Source organism: Mus musculus, chromosome 1 (assembly GCF_000001635.26).
Source record: "Mus musculus strain C57BL/6J chromosome 1, GRCm38.p6 C57BL/6J".
In the NCBI taxonomy this organism is placed as follows: Eukaryota; Metazoa; Chordata; class Mammalia; order Rodentia; family Muridae; genus Mus; species Mus musculus.
In genome coordinates, this window is record NC_000067.6 from 77,048,700 (window position 1) to 77,064,966 (window position 16,267).

Consider the following 16,267-nt stretch of genomic DNA (forward strand, 5'->3'; position numbering starts at 1 on the left):
GACCTTATCCAGATGGATAGGACTTCTTCATGTTTACTGATATTTTTTAAAAGGACCTTCAGATGTATGCCATACATTCAAGCTATGCATCTCATTATGCTATATATTTCATTAGGCTATAGGCTTCATTAGACACTCAAATCAAGAATCTCATTACACAAACCAGACACACATCTCATTATGCCGTGCATGTCATTAAGATCCCAGCCAGGAACAGATGTAAAATAGACACATTTCAGCAAGGCTTTGATTCTAGCCCACATGGCACTCTCATCAACAACTGAGCAAGGATGGACCAACAATTGGGTGACTTTTGAATGACACTTGGCAAACAGGAACCAGCTCCAACAAGCACTGTGAAATAACTGAGAGGAAAAAAATAGCTTGGTGTCACATTCCACTTTCCTGTCCACTCTAAGAATCCATTCCTACTGTCAGTCAGAAGTCACCTATCAGTGGAAAGCTGGTGATGGGGTGCGAGAGGACACGTGTCTGTAACAATGCCATCATCTGTCATAGGAGACACAGACAACAAAGGGGACCATCAATGTCACCTTGGGGTCGCAGCAACTGTGGCTGTTCTGCGTTCCCAGTTGGCATCTCATTCGGTATCTTCATGGACAGGTTCCATGATGACATCCCTGGCTAAGTAGTATATCTGCGGTCAGAAATGATAAAATCCCAACTCACACTAATATAAGATTAGACCATTATAAAAAAAGCCCAGAGGTGTGAGTCATTCCAGCCTGACCAACCCTAGCCAAAGACAACACGATCTCTGTGGACATGTGTTCTCTCTGTCCCTAGGGTCTGATTCTCTGGGTGTCAGTTTTATCATTAGGTGCACGTTCTAGATGAGAAAAGTGCAAGTGGTTCCAACCATCTCCACAGCTCCCAGTTCTAATAAAATATAGTGAGTGTCTTCTAAAAGAGGCAACCAGGTCCTGGCAGATGATTCTAGCAAGAACCTTGGAAGAAGGAGTATAGGCCCTCAGTTACTATCACACGTTCCTATGCCTTCTCTGAAGGTTATCATGGATTGAAGTGGACAAGGACCTTAAGCCAGGAGAGTGACCGGTAGATGCAAACATATTTATTTACTGTCCCTGATTCATAGATTATAAGGCAATAAAAGTGCAATAAACCTACAGTCTAAGAACTTGGGAGTCTCTGTTCTTGCTCACCTAAAAAAAAAAAAAAAGTTTGTCACCAATGAATAAGAGATGTCTATATTGCAGGAGCTGGATAAATATCATGGCTATTTCTTGAGCTACTACCAAATGAGAATAATTCTTTTCTCTAGTAGTTTAAGCTAGTGTGAAAAAGCATGACTTTCATGAGCTATCAAGCACTCTGTTCAGAATAGCTTGAAGCATTTTCTGTAACTATTGGCTATTATATTTAGGAAGGATTAAACTTAAGAAAATGAACACACCAAAAAATCCAGATTAGTGATACAGCACTTGGCTAGCATTCAGCAGAGCTTGAATTTGGTTTCTAGTACTGCCATAAACAAAAGAGAAACAACAACAACAACAAAAAAAAAAACATTTGAAAAAACAAAAAACAAAACAAAACAAAAAAAAAAACAACAACTCTTCCTGTAAGCGGCCAGAGGTCACCTGCCAAGATGGTTCGCTACTCTCTTGACCCAGAAAACCCCACAAAATCATGCAAATCAAGAGGTTCAAACCTTTGTGTTCACTTTAAGAACACCAGAGAAACTGCCCAGGCCATCAAGGGTATGCATATCTGCAAAGCCACCAAGTATCTGAAGGAGGTCACTTTAAAGAAGCAATGTGTGCCATTCGGGCGGTATAATGGAGTCGGTAGGTGCGCCCAGGCCAAACAGTGGGGCTGGACACAGGGTCGGTGGCCAAAAGAGAGTGCTGAGTTTTTGCTGCACATGCTTAAAAATGCAGAGAGTAATGCTGACCTTAATGATTTAGATGTAGATTCTCTAGTCATTGAACACATCCAGGTGAACAAGGCACCTAAGATGCGCCGACGACCCTACAAGAGCTCATGGCTGGATTAACCCATACATGAGCTCCCTCTGCCACAGTGAGATGATCCTCACTGAGAAGGAACAAAGCCAGAAGAGGAGGTTGCACAGAAGAAAAAGATATCCCAGAAGAAACTGAAGAAACAAAAGCTCATGGCATGGGGGATAAATTCAGCATAAAATAAATGCAGATAAAGTTAAAGGTAAAAATAAATAAATAAATAAATAAATAAATAAATAAATAAAAGCTAGGGATAAAATATAATTAATCAATTCCAGACATGGGTGCAAACGACATGTTGAAGAGCTTCTTCGGAGTCAATTGTGTACAGGACTTTGAGGAGAGTCCTCAAGATTCCCCTTTGGTTTAAAAATAGGATAGGAAAGAAGATGTGGAATAGAGGAGATTGGAGAGGAGCCCTGAAGGTCAAAAATACTGAAGGCAAAATGCTTCAACTTCATGGACTGCCTGGGGCTGTCCCTAGGTAGCACTCTGCAATTCTGAATAAATAAAAAATTTTCTCATCTAGAATGAAAGTAGTTTTGTTATACAGGACTGTGAAGTAATGTCCAACCAAAACCAGTTATTACAGAATTTTTTTTTTCCAGTGGACTTTGCTGCCCGTATTACTCTGAGAAAAACAATATCAATATAGCTATGACCTACACGTCCTTGTGAAACTCTAGGCTGTGCAAACACTGAGCGTACACATTTCTTCCACATTCTTTCGAGATGAAGTGTTGCCTTCACGGCCTGCTCAAAGGAGACAAAGCAGGTTCCTTTTCCAGCAGAGGAATTTTCTCTCAGAATGGTATGGCTCCAAGATGTTGGAACAGCATATGACTCTGGGTCAACTTTAGGCTTCAGGTTGTAATGGACTCCCTGGGGTACCATGCTTCCCTGAAAGCAAAGGAATAAAGCAGCTTTCCTTTGTAACTGATTCTTAATCTACGAATACACAGGGATAGAAAAATTTGATACATTAGGGTTGCTGGAATTTGCAAACTTCTTACATAGTCAAGAGCCATTAATTCTTATTTATTATTAAAGGATGAATACAATAACTAATCAATCAAAAATGATTACAACTTTAATCTTTTAAAATGTAAATCTTTGTCTTTCTTCCTTACCCCCTTTTGTTTGATACGTTTGCCTTTGAAGATTTTGTTTTCAGTCTCCATTTAGAATGATTGACTGTTTCAATCCTTAGTTCTTTCTTGGCCCTTGGAAACATTACCATTCTTTGGTTCCAACACTAGTTTTGAACTAAGAGAGAAAAGGGACACGTGCCTGTAACAATTGTGTAACTTGTGATTCAGAATCAGAAGCAAGCTATCTTTCACTCTTTTACTTAATCAGTATAATTTTGCAAACTCAGATTGGATTGGAAGTACAGGGTTTAAAGAAAAACCGTCAATTTGTTTGCTCAGCGATTGTGACAGGATGCTCTAGACCTGCACAGGTTTAAACCAGATAAAATTCCAGCACTGAAGCAGGAGAAGTAGACACAAAGTCCCACCCCTAACCAAGAAGCTACTGCAATTGATCCCTACTGGGAAAGAGAAAACAGTGTTCTCCAATGGAGTATCAAAGGGTATAACAAACATACGCTAGGGCAGGCCCAATGACCAGGAGTAATTGACTAACACAAAGCAGACTCCATGGAGTATGTGTGTGTCTGTCTCTCTCTCTCTCTCTCTCTCTCTCTCTCTCTCTCTGTGTGTGTGTGTGTGTGTGTGTGTGTGTGTGTGTGTGTGTGTGTGTGTGTATTAGGGATAGAGAAAGAAATAATTTTGTTTTGTCTTGGTCATTTTCTGTCTACTTTTATGAGAGAGAGAGAGACAGAGAGAGACAGAGAACATGATGAAGTTGGGTAGGTAGAGAGATGAGGAAGAACTGGAAGAAATTGAGGTAGTGGAAAGAATATGATCAAATATATTGTATGAAAAAGATTAATGCCAATATGTTAGCTAGGAGATTTATCTGTGAATAACCCTGAACAAAAGAATGCCATGTCTCAATTTCTTTTCCTGTTGAGGTGATACGATGCCCTGATAAAGCAACTTAAGAGAGGAAGAGTTTATTCAGGCTCACAGCTCAAGGGTTCAGCCCTTCAGGGTGGAGAACTCAAGGTGGTAGGAGCTTAAAGCTATTGGATGTATCACATCTATACTCTGGAAATAGAAAGTGGCAGACACATACTGGTGCTCAGCTCACTTTATCTATACAGTCTAGAATCCCTACTAGGGAATGGTGCCTCCCACAGTGGGCGGGGCTTCTCAGCTCAATGAGTCCAATCAAGACAATTCCCCACATATATGTCCAGTGGTCCTTTCCCTAGGTGATTCAAGGTTCTGTTAAGTTGACAATCAGCACTAAGCACCATAATGTGGAATGCCGGAAGCCTGTGCATCTGTGCTGTGCAATAATGAGCTTTGGAATGTGTGTCAATGACAATGACAAGTCAACAGACAGCTCTGCTTCTAGATAGCATTTACTAGATGGTTCTGTGAGAGTCTCTCTCAAAGAACCATTTTTTTTTTGAGTGACTGGAAAAGAGAGTCAGAGAAGAAGTAGGAACTATATAGCCAGGCCATTTAACAGCAATAGTGACACAAAAGAGTCTGCTGACCAACTGTCCCTTCCGGACCTTTCTCAACTTGAGCCAGAGTTACCTGGTAGTATGTTTGACTCAAAAAAAATGACCAGAAACACCTGCTGTCTGGAGTTGGAGGCCTTACACAGTGTCTCTACTCTCCTAACAATTCCAGGTTGACATCTCCATGTCGTTGAGAAACACTTGCCACTTGGGTCTCTTTTTACATCCACAATAAATAATATTTAGACTTTCAAAGCTGGAAGGATTTGCTCAGTAGGCTAAGGTGGCAGCATATGTCGACAAAAAAAAAAAAAAAAAAAAAAAAGTGTTCTGACCTTTGGGTGAACAGAAGAATTTAAAAAGCTATTGTTAAAATGTGGCACAGGGAAAGCATGATTTAAATGTAAATCTTTTATCTCCAAAGCCATAAAAGACTATGCCTTGGAGGTACAAGAAAATACAAGCTCTAATGTGCAGCATATAAAAAAAAAATTAAAACATTTAGTGCTGCAGCAAATCTGCTTTTCTGAACTGCATTCTCTCCATAAAGCACTTAGAGTATATAGTATTTTTTATATATTTAAAATGAGTTGTTCTTTAACCATCTCATCTCCAGTTCCTCCGGCTTGGATTATAAAACTTGGACTCTTAGCTCCCTGGCAACCATGCCTTGCTCTTGCTCTTTATCTCCAAGATTCCCCCGTGCCTTTCCACCTGTAATGACTTGAGTGCCCTTAGCAGCAGATCAACCCCTTGGATACTCTCCAGCTCCATGGGCTGCAGAAGTCTCTGGGAAGGATAGAATCCAGATCAAAGGTCGAGGTTCCATATCTACATTCCTTGACCTGCTCCATTTTTTTCTTTTGGGGTGGGGGTGGGGGCATAAAAAGCCAACGATTATTTGGACTAAGCTAAGGGTGAGGTGGGCTCCTGGCAGGCAAGGTATCTGGGCTGCAGATTGAGCACAGTTGGAGCTCAGGTTCTTGCCCAGACATTCCTCCTCCTTCTCCATATGGCTCTCTTGGTGTTGATTGTTTCTCTTTCTAAACTAAATCTGCTTGCTCCTTTAGGAGTTCCCCACCCTTCCCCCATGCCCACCTTCCTGTGGTGATGGCCCATCTACTTTGGCTCCCATTTCTCAGGCCTTTTCCATGATAGCACATTTGGCTCTGGCAGGTTTCTTTCCACACTGTCTCCAGAAGAAACACATTTCTTGTGCAGCCCTAACTTGATACCTCTTTTCCCTGAAGTGAATCACTCTGAGAGCACCTTGACCTAGGAACACCATCTTTTGGGTCCACAGCACTGACAAACCATACACATTTAATCCTTTGTCAGTGCACAAAGAAATGTGATTTATACTCTCGTGCATTCTGAATTTATTTCTTTAACACTCTGCATAATCTACAGTTGATTTCCTCTGCCAAGAAGTCAGTCCCTTCCCTAAACCCAGAGTAGAAAGGTTCATCTCCTATGAAGTCTGCATATCCACATGTTTCTTCATAGCCCCTGTACAATGTCTGAAGACTGATACACAAAATTTTATATTTATTCCTTCCCCACTTGACTCTAAGACTGTTGAGAACAGATTATGTTTATTGTGTTCTCTGTTGTATTTAACACCAGAGTAGTGCTGGATTTTTAAGGCCACAATACTATTTGCTGTTAGCTTAGAGATGAAGGGTGTGAGCCAATGATTTCTAAGAAGCCTGCATGTTCATTTGTTATCCTATTTGTGCAAGGTATCTTTAGCTATTATTTCAAAATCTTTACATTTCCTTCAATGTATCTGTTACTAGCCAGTCTTCCTGCTTATCGTTCTTCAAGCCTCACTCTCTCACTTTTCGTTCACTTGCTCTGCCATGGTGGTCATACATAGAACAACTTCAATATATTCCCCACTGAGCTGCCTAGTTTTCTGCTAACTTGACACAAGTTAGATTAATTTGGGAAGAGGGAGCCTCATGAAACAGTATATCAATCACATTGGTCTGTATGCAAATCTGTAGGAAGTTTTCTGGATTAATGATTAGTACGGAAGGGTCCTATCCACATGTAAGCAGTGCTACACTGGGCAGGCTGAGCAAGCCAGGAAGTAGCCAGTACTTGCCCATGACTCTACTTCAGTTCCTGCCTCCAGGTTGCTGCCTTGAGTTCTTGCCTTGACATTGCTTCTTGTATGCAAACTAAATCCTTTCCTCCCCAACTTGCTTTTGCTCATGATGTTTATGATATAACAGAAGAAACATGACTAGAACTTTCACATACATTCTTGTTCAACCATAAACATGTCCCCTAAGTTCTTTTATTGTGAAATTTGGATCAGCAGTTTTTCCATACCCTTAAGAACATAAGGCAATATATGTAATAACTGTCTCTCACTTTATACGTTAAAAATCATTGTGAGGTACTGACATCATGTCTAATATTTAAACACCATGAATCTCCCACTATTCAACAGATGGCTATTGATCCACTCTATCACACACAGGTCCAACATTACCATTGGTCAAATGACTACACCTTCTTCAGTTGCCATCAAAATGCCTCTCAGCTATGGTTTCAATGTTCATCACCTCCAAACTCATGCTGGAGTTTAACTGCCACAGAAACACTCTTGAGGGGTAGAAATCTCAATGTCTGCCTAAGTCACGAGGGACCCACCCTCAGAACCAGGATAGACACTGGTGCAAAGGGAAATTTTCATCCCACCCTGACCCCATGTCTTCCTTCCCAACTGCCTGCTGTGGGTTGGTGCAACAAGAAGTCCCTTTCCCAGTGCTCAGAAGCAAATCCTTGCATTTGAACTTCCCAGATTCCAGGAGTATGTACATGCCTATTTGTTATATATTATTTAGTTTTGTATTTTCTGTAGCAGCACAAATAGAATAAGACATTGTCCAATCACCCAACCATATTCTTTTTTGAAATCTAGCCTGAGGTCATTATAAAAAAAAAATTACAGCAATATTTTTTCTACCTTGCTGGAGCAGATGCTAATCTAGAAAAGGCTACATTTAAGGATAATTTGTGGAATAGATAATGATGTCATGTCAACATTGAATTTCTAAAATTTTAAAAAATATGTTTCCATAGAGAATGATATTATTTTCAGGAAAGTAGACAGGGAAGACTTTGAGGTATTAGGGGAGAAAGGGATAATTTGTTCTCACATGGTTTAGAAAGCATGTGTTGGTGTTAGGGTGGGCCCAAAAGAGTAAACTGTAAACAACTGAGGTGAAAGCTGAACAGAGTCCTCATGCTGAGCTTTCAACGGTTTCATTTTCCCTACTTTCAAAATTACGTGAAAACAAAATATGATCAAGCAAAGCTCTCCACTGTGTTATTTATAAAAGTGAGAGAGCAAAGTGGAAACAACCCACGTGTTAAAAATAGGAGAAATGCTAATTAAATTATTTCATCATATTTGCATGATGAAAAAGAGGACTTTAAAAGTGTTACCCCTCCCCCCTCAAAAAAAAGTCAAGGAAATGGAAGGATGCCTAATTTATAGCAAAATAAAAATAGTTGAGTAAAGTTGCAAATATCATATTAGCTTTGTAAAGACACAAAATTTATCAATCATGAATGGGGGATTTTTATTTTTTATTATATCATATTGTTCCCTTTCTCATACATGACAAAATGACTATTGTGTGTTCATTTTTATAGAAACTAAAATTCCATTAGTTCCTGTTCTTTGTTGTCTTCTCCTAGTGTGTGTTTGATGACTAGGGATGAAGAAGGAAAACAACACTTGTTTACTAGAAAGGCTAGCTCGGGGTCCAGTGTTAGAACACAACTCAGTGTCAGAATGATGAGCATCCACCAACGTGCTCTGTGTATCCTTCTGCAAGCCTGTGTGCTCTTTCACATAGGAAGCCTCCAGCATGGGAAATGTACTGTAGCTATTGTTTTCTAGTAGTTTTGAGTCATGTGGGAAAACTGACTCTGTGCTGGGAGGCTTTCTACTCTGGACCCCTGGCAGGGTTTGAAGCAACAGCTTAGTGATCAGGGAACCTGAATTTGGAAAGTGACTCATAGCTAACTCCATGACCTTACCAGAATGCTTACATCTCTCTGAGCTCTCGTTTTCTCATCCATAAAATTGGCATGTTAGCACTTAGCTTGTCATGTAGCTATAAAGATAACGGGATAAGTCATGCAATTGATGCGTGGTACACCTCCAACATGTCAGGCACTAGTGCTGGTGCGGAGATTATCTCTTGATCTTTGATATTCTAAGATGAAAAGGAGAGTGCATACTCAATTCACTTTAACCAGTAAGCCCAGGACCTGCACAAACATCTTATGATTTGCGTTATTTTTGACACTAAAGGCAGGATAAAAGGACACATTAGGAAATCATCCTGCTAATAATGTTGAGGTTTTAGCAAGTCATGTTCTACCTTGAAATTCAGAATCACTTTTTGCCAATTCCATAAGAAATGTGATCCTATGCTTTTGCAAAAGGTCAAAAAAAATTAAAAATAGTCCACCAAAACAACCAAAGCATTTCTTTGGAATTTCGTTCCTTGTGATGCCATTCACAGAGAGCTGCTTGCTAGAAATCTCCTCCTGTATTACTTTTCTCTGATCTGTGACAAGATGCCTGACGTGGCAGCCTAGGGAAGAAAGGATTTATCTTTGCTCACAGTTTAAGTGTAAGGTCCACTGTGGTGATGAAGGTGTGACAGAAGGAGTGACCTCAACCTGGAGGATTACTCTGGAGCCCAGAACATTGCATTTCAGGACAGCAGCCACACACAAGCCAGCGAATACTGAAGCCTCCTCCAGTTTCAGCAGTGGCTCAGTTTCTCCTCCAAGAGCCTCTTGTTGTCAGGATGCAGAAAGGCTTAGTAGAACTGTCCCTTGGAGTGTCCTCACATACATGTCAGGCATGATACTTGAGGGCTTAATGTCTCCCCTTCTGGCTTTCAGCCTCACTTTGACCTTACCCTCCATGTTTTTCTATTTCTCCCTTTTGGACTAGAGATGCTTAGCATGTGCCTGTCTTAACACTACACAGTCCTTTCATACATCCAGAAATGAGGAACTTTCTTTCAGTTTTCCGACAGGGCTGGGAACCCATTTTGCATCTAGCTTACAGAAAACCACCAGAGGAGTTTTGAGCGGTGCTGGGACACCTAGAACTTCAGGTATTCTCGAGGACTGCATGAGTGCACTTTTCATTGTGAAATAAACAGGTGTCGCTGAAAGCCAGGTGTTGAATGGTCTAGGTTGAATGTTGTTGATTAGCCACTTAAAGACGAGATCCCTATTAGAAAATGATGAAATCTTTAAGAGGTGGAGCCTCATGGGCAGACTCTTGAAGTGTGTTGTCAATACTCAGCATGTCCTTCCATCTTTTTTATATTTTTGATATGAGATGACTCTTTGTTACTACCACACACATCCCGAATTTTCCATCTAGTACTTGCTGGCCCCAAGGCCCAAAGCACATGTCAATACAATCCTCAGCCAGAGTTACTAGAACTGTGAACCAAGAGAAGCTTTTCCTCTGTAAATGAACTGTCTTGGGCGTGTTGTTACAGTGAATGGAAGCTATCACCATCCAAGAACCAATAAAATCCACTTGGAATTCTTTGAAATCCCCAAGCAACTTGGAGAATATTTGTGCTCCTGGATGAAGATGAGCCTGTCTTAGATCCTTAGTATTGCTAGCCTTTTTTTTTGGGGGGGGGGGGGCGGGGGAGAGAAAAAATATTTTATAAATTTCCAATAAACTAAAAACATTCTAATACAAACCTGCTCAAAATTAGATCCCCAGATTGGATTGTTTAAAGGTAAAAACAGAAAGACCAAATGATTCTAATAGCCAAAGCAGTAAGAAAGGAGTTTGTGAAGGTGAACATGCTTCTCCTGCTGGCCAAAAGAACACCTTCCCTTTCTCTCTCCCCCTCCCCATCACACTCCCTCTCTCCTTCTCCCCTTTCCCTCTCCCCCTTCCCCATGCTCTCCCCCTTCCTCTCCCTCTCTCCTTTCCCCTCCCTCTGTCCCTTCCTCACCCTCTCCCCCTTTCCCTTCCTCTCCTCCTCCTTCCTCCTCCTCCTTTATCCTCTCCCTCCTCCTCTCTGTCTCCATCCTACCTCTAATTCTTCTCTCCCCCTCTCCTTTCTCTCTCCCTCTCTTCCTCACTCCCTGCCTCGCCCTTTCTGCCTTCTCTCTCTGTTCCCTGCTCTTTCTTTTCTTTACTCAGGCTCACCCACCAGACCCTATTTCCTGTCCTCAAGCAGAGCTTAGCTGAAAGCAAATAAACCCATAAATATTAACTAACAATGATGATGGACTGCTTCACTCCAGAGGAATTTGTAAGGAAAGAGAAGAGTGCATATGCACAGGTGTAACAAGGAAATGAAGCTATAAAGATGAACTGATCAACGCTGAGGTTGAGATTTAATCTTATGGTTTTGTTCATTGTTGGTTGTGTGTGTGCAATACCAATGTTGAATCTCAAAGAACTTACAGTGTACAGGAGTGAGGAAATACTGGCCATTTAGTCGGATAGTTTGGTTTGAGGTAGGATCTTCTTGTGTAACACCCACTGACTTGTAGTCCCCTTTGCCTTAAACTCAGCAACCATCCTTCTACATAGACATGTGCCACAATAGCAAGTTTCAAAAAAAAAAAAAAAGAAAGAAAGAAAGAAAGAAAGAAAGAAAAGAAAGAAAAATTAGTATAAAATGTTTATTTGGGAGATAGGAAGGGATTAGAGGCAAAGAAAGAAAGGGGACAGAGAAGAACAGAAAGCGAGGGGATAGAGAAAGAAGAGGCTGGGAACACACACACACACACACAGAGAGAGAGAGAGAGAGAGAGAGAGAGAGAGAGAGAGAGAGAGAGAGAGAGAGAGAGAGAGAGGATGGAGAGAGGATGGAGAGAGGACAGGGAGAAAGAGCTCACAAAATATTTTTATGTGCTAATAAAATATACACTTCAGTTCGGATCGCTACTGAGTTACCAAAGCATGGAGATAGCTTCTCTGAGGAGGGAATCGAGGTGCCAGAGAATGAGCAGGGAGTGGCCAGGCATTATTAATTGCTCATCTCCTATGTGGTATGTGGTATGCCTGCTCTACAGGTGTTGATGGTAAAGCTCAGAGCATAGCAGAGCAGGGCTTAGCCCAGGTAAACCAGCCAGTCATGACAGGCAGAACGGCATCCCTATCCTTTAGTCATAGCTCAGTCTTCCCCCTCCAAGATGGATCAGCGAGTGCACACTAATGGTGGGCCTCATTCTTCTTAGATGGAGCATGGATCATGTAACTGGAAAGATTCAGATCCAATCTGAACAGCATCACTATCATGCAAGAACTCAAACTTCTTCTTCCTTTGGGGGAGAATGGAAAAAGGTCATCCAAATCTTCAACCCCCCCCCCTGTAATTTATGGAAAAAAAAGTAGAACATTAGAAACACACTCCTGGTGAGTTTCTACTGGTACTCACTAGAAAAAGTACCAGTAATGATTTTATATTATTTTCAATTTTAAAAAAATCTTTAAATGTTAACCAAAAGAGGATCTGATTTCACCAAAGCTAGAAAGCAACTTGTCGACAACATTGTCCTTTTTAAATCCCCAAAAGTCCATTTATGGGGTCACGTAGTGAGTGTTTGCTTCCTATTATATTTGGTCACAGTAAGGGGACCTTGGGAATAGAAAGGTTAGCACTATAAAAGTTCTGTCATCAAATATGGCAAACCCTGGTGGAAGAGGCTGCAGTGAAAAGAGCAACTTGTTTTTGATGCAGTTCTGTGAGGGGACATGTTGGTCACCACATTCAGCCCTGAAAGCAAAGGAAAAAGCAGACCACCAGGCCAAAGAACTGGGCGATGATAGCCTTTGGATCGACTCTGTGATAGTCAACAGCCAGGTACCCAGACAGGCAAGTGGCTGCTGAGTTCCAAGAGAGAAATGACAGAGGTTGCCAGGAATTCAGGGAAGAGATAGGAAGGGACAGCACTGGAAGAGAAGCTGAAGCCAGAAACAAGTTGCAAAGCTTGATTCTTTTACAGCCATGGAGAGGTGCTGAACTATTTAGAGAAGATGCGCTACACGTCAGAATTGCTCTTTGGGTACACGACTGAAGATCTGGATGTGGATCAGGAAATGTTTACAGCAGGATTCGTATGACGAGAACATGTCCAAAGCAAAGGAACACACACACACGCACACAAACAAAAAGCTGAGTTCCACCATGTAAAATATGACCTCATTAACATACCCCTTGCTATGAAGAAAATTGGTGTTTCAACCCAGGTTGAACTAAAGTTTACCTTTGAATTGTTGCAAAATTGTTTAAGGGAAGTGTCGAATGGAGAGACTCTTTTATAGACAAGATTGCTATGCTTCTGCTTTTTAAAGAGAAGCTGCTTTTTTTCTTTCTTTCTGACTTCAGTGCAGTCCTGGGGTAACCATTTAAACATCAAAAATGTACTTGGATAATTACAAATATTGAATGTTAGTTATTCATTAAGGCAGACCTGGCATTTCACTGATCTTAAAATTATAAACCTGCAATGAAAAAAAAAAAAGCCTAACACATCAGTAATTTAGACCTGGCTTCTCTCCAAAGGTAGGGTTTACTTTACCGGCTTTAACTGATTTGCTCACAATGTTATCAGGCAATTTTGGAATTGTGTAGCCAAAATCTAAATGGCTTTTAATAGCCTCACAGAATTAATATGTCTTCTATAATGTGCACAATTTATTCCCTCATGCCAGTGCATTCTGGTTCACTGATTATTAGATTCTGGGATCATTTGTAGGAAAAATAGATGTATGAAAGATCTCTTGTAGATTTTCCCCTTTTTGTTTGATTTTGTTTATTTTCCTTGGGTCTCTTCTGTAGATAGTCATTCATTTCTCAAATATTGGGCACATTGTGTGCCAGATGTTGCAATGCATTGTGGGACCTGGGTGAAGAAGATTTAGTTCTTGTCTTCAAAGGATCCACCCTATGGTAAGGGATACTAGAAGAGAAATGAGATGTATTTAAAGGATGCAATAAATCCCGTGGCAGGAGCTTAACTCAGGTCTTGAGGAACATGGAAAAGCTAGCCCCAACCTGTGGACCTAGCTTCTCTGAGCATGGTTGTTTCTTTGAGAGCCTGATTAAAACCTATCACTGACAAAAGGCATTTTGGACAAAGAGGGAGACACAAACAAACAATATATGCTAGAGAAAGTTAATTAGCTAAGACTGAACAGCGGTGTTTTGTGTAGAAAATGGAAGAGGTGTGAACTGCCAACAGAAGTGAAGCATCTGACACAGGCTTTGCATTCCATGCTAAGTATCTTGGCAGCTGGGAAAGTGTCTGAACCAGAGTTCCAGGCCAGCCTCCAGCTTCCTAGGCAGAGGATGCCCTTTTTGTCTGTCCTCGTCATTCCCTGAAGGTGTTGGCATCCTGATCAAGTGACAGAGCAACAGTAGATTAGGAGAAATCAAGAGGCGAAGCCCAAAGATACAAGTTTCTGACCTGGATCTTGGCAGGGAGATCTTGAGAGGTAGTGGCCATGAAAAACTTAGGCCCAGGCAAGGTAGTACAGGCCTTTAACCCCAGGACTCTGACTTCAAGGTTGGCCTGGGACAAAACAAGTTCCAAGTTCAGGTGTGGTGGTACATACCTTTAATCTGGGCCACACCTTCTGCTAGAGACCTACATAAGGACATTGGAAGAAGGAAGATTCACTCTTCTTCCACTGCTTGCATCGACCTGGTGGAAAATCTGTTGGAACCTCCTTCTACAGAAGTCCAGTTGAAACAACTAGCCTCCTGGGACTGAGCAACTACTTCCCATGCACAAATGACCTTTGTTAGGTTATTGGACTACAGACTGGTGGCTGCCACAGTTCCAGCTCAAAGAACTCCAAAGCCTAGAGGGCCATTCAGTGCACCCCTGTGCACTGAGCATTTTTTCCATTGTGTTCCTCATTGAAGGCAAGACTTGCCCTCTGGAAGCTGTTATTTGCTCTTGAAGAAGCAGAAGAAGATGTCACTCACCAGGTTCATGAACTGTCCTAGCAAATGAATCTAATCCAAAGAGAGGAAGACAGTGTTAGGTCCCAGTGGCTGCACCTGTAGAGAGGGTTTAAAAGTTTCACACTCTTTACATGTTAAAAGTTCAATTTTGAAATCCTCCCTGGGTTCAGCATTTGAGCTACAAGTTGTGTCATCATAGGTTTGAGGACATTGGAGCTCCAGCCACAATGATTGAGGTGGTTTGCAACAACCGTCTAGGAAAGAAAGTCCGTATTAAGTGCAACATGGATGACACCATTGGCAGCTCAAACTGGCACCTGTTGGAATAAGATTGTTCTTAAAAAGTGGTACATAATTTTTAAGGACCACTTGTCTCTGGGAGACTATGAAATCTATGATGGGATGGACCTGAGCTTTATGACCAGTAGAGGGAATTTCTTCCTCCTCCTTGCCTCGCTCTGCCCTGCCTTCCTTTCCCACCCTCATCTGACACTGGTATAAATGGTCATTTTTAACAGTGAATAAAAACTTTGCTGCTATCAAAAAAAAAAGTTCAATCCCTTTAAAATATTCAATATCTTTTAAAATTCAAAGTCTTTTAAAAATTCAAAGCCTCTTAACTATGGGTTCCACTAAAATGTGTTCTTACTTCAAGAGGGAAAATTATCAGGGCACAGTCACAATCAAAAGCAAAATCAAACTCCAACTGTCCAATGTCTAGGATCCACTCACGATCTTCTAAGCTCCTCCAAGAGCTTGGGTCACTTCTCCAGCTCTGCCCTTTGTAGCACACACCTTGTCTTCTAGGCTCCAGCTGCCTGTACTCCACTGTTGCTGCTGTTCTTGGTGGTCATCTCATGTAAAAGAACAGCAGGCTTGGAAGATCCCACCATGTATATCCAAGTGGAAGAACCCGAAGGGTTATAAAATTCCACTGGATAAATGGCTGGCTTCTGATGAAAGGCTTCACATGAGTCATATAAGTGAAAAATTTGACAAACTGGCTGAAGTGCTTTCCAGAGCAGCTGTGAGCCCACATCAGTTTACCTCAGTTCCAGAGGGAAACTGACGTGTGTGTGTATGATAATAGCAGAAGAGGTTAGTGCAGCTAAGGAGGTTTGACGAGCTGAAGGAGTTGAAGCTGAGTAAGGAATTCCAGGACTTAGAGGAAGTGATGGAGAAGAGTATCAGAGAAGCCCTGGGCCATCAGGAGAGGCTGAAAGCTGAGCATCGACACAGAGCCAAGATTCTCAAGCTAACGCTTCCAGAGGCAGAGCAGCGGCAGCAATAGCAGCAGCATCGTGTGAAGCAGCCAGAGCAAGAGCAGCTTCTGAAGGAGGAAGGCCAGATCTGGCTGGGAGTCATGAAAGTGCAGAGATGGAGTTGTAGACCTGCAGGCTGGGGACAGTGTCTAGCCCAGGCAGGGCCAGGGTACAAAGCACGGGGGGCGGGGGGGGGGGGGGGGACCAGCTTGTCCTAGCAGAGATGATTCTGTCCTTGACTTGTTGGATGCAGGCTCAGTGGCGAATGTGGCTGGGAGCACAGAGAATCCTTCTATGGGCTGTGGCTCCGTAGGGGGAGGGCCTTCTTCATGGCTCCCCATGGTAGATCCTGGGGAGAAGAGCCATTCCATGGTTCTAAATAAGTTCTTTTGTCAGGGC

General features: G+C 41.8%; 1 pseudogene; it reads left to right on the plus strand.

The window, feature by feature from the left end:
• Gm2060 (predicted gene 2060) lies at positions 1,631–2,208 on the plus strand (annotated as a pseudogene).